The sequence below is a fragment of the Physeter macrocephalus genome, chromosome 8, assembly GCF_002837175.3.
Source record: "Physeter macrocephalus isolate SW-GA chromosome 8, ASM283717v5, whole genome shotgun sequence".
NCBI classification, from domain to species: Eukaryota; Metazoa; Chordata; class Mammalia; order Artiodactyla; family Physeteridae; genus Physeter; species Physeter macrocephalus.
The window spans coordinates 150,334,929-150,339,258 of NC_041221.1; the positions used below are offsets into that span (position 1 = coordinate 150,334,929).

At 34.2% G+C, this 4,330-nt stretch overlaps 1 non-coding gene across 1 annotated transcript; it reads right to left on the minus strand.

The window, feature by feature from the left end:
- Positions 1-482: 482 nt before the first annotated feature.
- On the minus strand, positions 483-589 carry LOC112065679 (U6 spliceosomal RNA). The gene has a single exon (XR_002892171.1). It is a non-coding gene; the product is annotated as a U6 spliceosomal RNA (small nuclear RNA).
- Positions 590-4,330: the final 3,741 nt, after the last annotated feature.

Consider the following 4,330-nt stretch of genomic DNA (forward strand, 5'->3'; position numbering starts at 1 on the left):
ATATATCCCCCTTTTTTGGATTTCCTTCCCATTTAGGTCACCACAGAGCACTGAGTAGAGTTCCTTCTGCTATACAGGAGGTTCTCATGAGTTATCTATTTTATACATAGTATCAGTAGTGTATATATGTCAATCCCAATCTCCCAATTCATCCCACTCCCCCACTTTCCCCCTTGGTATCCATACGTTTGTTCTCTACGTCTGTTTCTGCTTTGCAAATAAGATCATGTATACCATTTTCCTAGATTCCACATATATGCGTTAATATACGATATTTGTTTTTCTCTTTCTGACTTACTTCACTCTGTATGACAGTCTGTAGGTCCATCCACATCTCTGCAAATGACCCAGTTTCGTTCCGTTTTATGGCTGAGTAATATTCCATTGTATATATGTACCACATCTTCTTTATCCATTCCTCTGTTTTAGGTTGTTTCCATGTCTTGGCTATTGTAAATAGTAAAAGTAGTATTGTAAATAGTAAAAATATGGATCACTTCACAAATTTGCGTGTCATCCTTGCGCAGGGGCCATGCTGATCTTCTCTGTATCATTCCAATTTTAGTATATGTGCCACCGAAGCAAGCACTGTATTGATTTTTAATATTTGTTTTAGTAGTTTCTCTAGAGCTTATAATATTCATCTTTAAGTTATCACAGTCAGCTCTTAAGTGTGTGACTTCAAAACCAGTGTTAAAATTTTATAACATAGCATAAATCCATTTGTTTCCTCTTGACTTTTGTGCTCTTTTTATCTTCTATTTTATCAGTACATATGCCAATAAATAAATAAATAAATGCTATTAAGTTGGCCAAAAAATTCGTTTGGGTTTTTCCATAAGATGTTTTGAAAAACCTGAATAAACTTTTTGGCCAACCCAATAGTTTTGCTTTAAACAATCAATAGCATTTTAAACAAATTCAATAAAATATATAAATATGCAAATGTAAATAAGAATTACACATTTTACATTTAACATAGGTATTCATATTTTCTGTTACTCTTCATTTCTTTCCAGAGGTCTGAGGTTCCTTCTGGTATTATTTTCAACCTGAAAAACGTCTTTCTACATTTTTTGTAGTGAGAGTGCTGAAGATCATTTTGCCTTTTGTCTGAGCATGTCTTTATTTTTCTTTATTGTTTAAAGTTAATTTTTATAGCATATGGAGTTGTAGGTTGACAATCCCACTTTTTTTCCCCACTCTCAACATTTTATTTACAGATACTGTTTTATGTCTTCTTGTTTTCCTTTTAGTATAGTACTCCCAAATGTGTCTCTTTTCTTTGGCCTCTTTTTGAATTCTTTTCATATGTTTGGTTTTTTTAGCATTTTGACTGCTAATAGGCTTAGGTGTGGTTTTCTCTCTATTTAACCTGTCTGGGGTTCACTTGAGATTTGTGGATCTGTGGATTGATATCTTTCACCAGTTTTTAAAAATTCTTGGTCATCTTTTCTTTAAATGTTTCTTTTGCCCATTTTCTCTCTCCTCTTCTGAAAATATAATTATGTGTAGATTTCAGCTTTTGATATTGCCTCCCAGGTTTTGGTAATTATATTCTTAAAAAATTTTTTTTACTCTATTTTTATTTGTGTTAAAATTTGGATAATTTCTGTTCACCTGTCATCTGATTCACTGATCTTTTCACCTGCTATGGCCAGTCTGCCATTATTCCAAATTTAATGAATTTCTCATTTCTGATTTTTTTTTAATTTCTAAAATTTCTCATTGGTTCTGTTTTATAGTTTAATTTTCTGTATTTATATTTCTCTTCTATACAGATGTTGTTCATCTTTTTTGCTAGGTATTTTGGCAATTTTAACATAATTTAAATTCTTGTTTAATAATTCCAGTATCTTGGACCATCTCTGAGTTTGCTTTTATTGTGTTTTAATTTGTTTTACAGTCTTTTTAATTGAGGAACTTTATTTTACCCTCCCCCCCCAAATTCCTATCTTTCATTATTTTTCTTTAGGGGGCCATAATTATCCCTATATTAATATTTCTACTTCTGTCCTCCATATCACTTAACTTTGCTTTTATATTTTATATTTTCTCATAATTTTCTCTTCTTCTGAAGAATTTCTATTCTTGTTCTTCCAGTTTTCGAAATTGTTTCTGAGCTATGTCTGTCCTACTATTTATTCTGTGTACTCCAATATTAATTCAACAGTTATGTTTTTCATACCACAGGCTAGGTCTGCCTTAACCACCTTTGAGGGTTAGAGGTGGATATTGCCCAAATTTGAGATATCCAGGAACCAGAAAACTTAAAATTACTTCTCAGTCCATGAAAAATCCCTTCTCTCAGCACCTCAGTCTGGGAACAAGCACAATTAAGAAGAGATGCTTAGATTGAAATTAACCAGCCATAGAGGATTAGAGGGAAAGGAGTGAGGAAATAACTGCTCCAGTTAGTTTCAACCCATCCTCAGTTTTCAGCTCTTTACAAGTGTGAAACTTTTGACAGCATATACCTAAATTTTGTATTTCTTTTTTTATCTGTTAATATTTTTCTTTTAATGGAAGAATTTAGTCTACTTCTATCTATTGAAAATATTGGCATATTTTGACCTATTTCTAATAATTTATTTCAGTTTGTTCCACTTCCCTGATTTTTGTCTCTGGGCACATCTATACTAGAGATCTGAGTCATGGTAAGTGTAAGGACAGATACTCTTTGTTCTAAAGCAATGGTAGGGAAAAATCAAGAACAGCTCCAACCGTTTCTTTACTCTGTTATCCTTCTACATCCAAACTGAGTTCTTCTTGCCCCAGGTTAAACCCTCATCCCATATACACCATTGCAAAGTAGCCTCCTTTCATTCTAGGGATTTTCACAATTTTCTGTGCTTTATTTCGATAATCTCTCCTGGGCTGATCTTGAAGAAAAGAGTCAGCAGTTATGAGTTCAGCAGCATGGTAGGATCTGGAGCCAGACCCTAGTGTATTTTGATGAATAATCTTATCATAACCACTTGTCTTCTGGAATTCCTTTCCAAACTGAAGACCTTGGCAAGTTACTCTTCAGTCTGATGGAGGACCTTATGTTTCATCCATCCAGTAGGTTATTTTATTAGCCACGATCTGGAAAATAAATGGATCATCATTGAAACCAGCAGCTTCTATGAAAAATGAATTTCAGTGAATGATGATCAGTTTCAACATAGGATTTCTGATCAAGCAAACCTAGTGAAATCCCTAGTGAATTCTCCTAGAATTCTACTTAGAAAGATTTTTTTTTAATGAAAGAAAAAAGAGAAAGAACAGGTAAGAAGTGTAGAGGAGCTATATGTATGAGTTAGAGAAGAAGAAAATTGAGGTAAATTTGGAAAAGTAACATTGAAGATATAATAACAAAGAACTTTCCAGAAGTAAAGGCAAACATCCTAAGATTAAAAGTGAACTTCACTTTGGGATTGACATATATACACTAATATGTATAAAATGGATAACTAATAAGAACCTGCTGTCTAAAAAAATAAATAAAATTAAAAAATTAAAAAATACCAGAAAACAATAGGTTATCCAGAAATACACAGAGCATGAATATGTATGTATTTATAATTTAGTATGAATAAAGTTATATCTATTTTTTTTTAAGTGAACTTCAAATCCTAAAGAGGTGAGACTAAAAATAAATCCTTTTCAGCAATTTGTAGTGAAACTTTAGAACATCAGGGAAAGAGGAGACCGTATTCAAAACTACCAGAGAGAAAATACACATTACCTGTAGGGGAATTAAATTGTCTATTAGTATAAGCAATTTCTCTGGAAAATATAGACATTGAATTTGCTGGGAGAGAATATCTACTAAGTTTTCATAAGGGTCTTGGAGTATAGCTATCATTATTATCAAAGTCTCTGGAATAAGATTCCTCCAGTTTCAAATTCTAATGTTATCACTTCCTAGATCCTGAGACCTTGAACAAATTATTCACCATTTTAGGGGCTTCCCTGGTGGCGCAGTGGTTGCGCGTCTGCCTGCCGATGCGGGGGAACCGGGTTTGCGCCCCGGTCTGGGAGGATCCCACATGCCACGGAGCGGCTGGGCCCGTGGGCCATGGCCGCTGGGCCTGTGCGTCCGGAGCCTGTGCTCTGCAACGGGAGAGGCCACAGTAGAGGGAGGCCCGCATACCACAAAAAAAAAAAAAAAAAAAAATTATTCACCATTTTAAGCATTTCTTTCCTCTTTGGAAAAATGAGCAAACCAAAGATGCCCATCTCAGAGTTGCTGTGAAATTTACTAGATAATGAATAAAAAGTGCTTAGCACAGCAAGTGTCACCTGGGAAGCATTAAAATGTCACCACAGTTGCAGAGAATAAGGT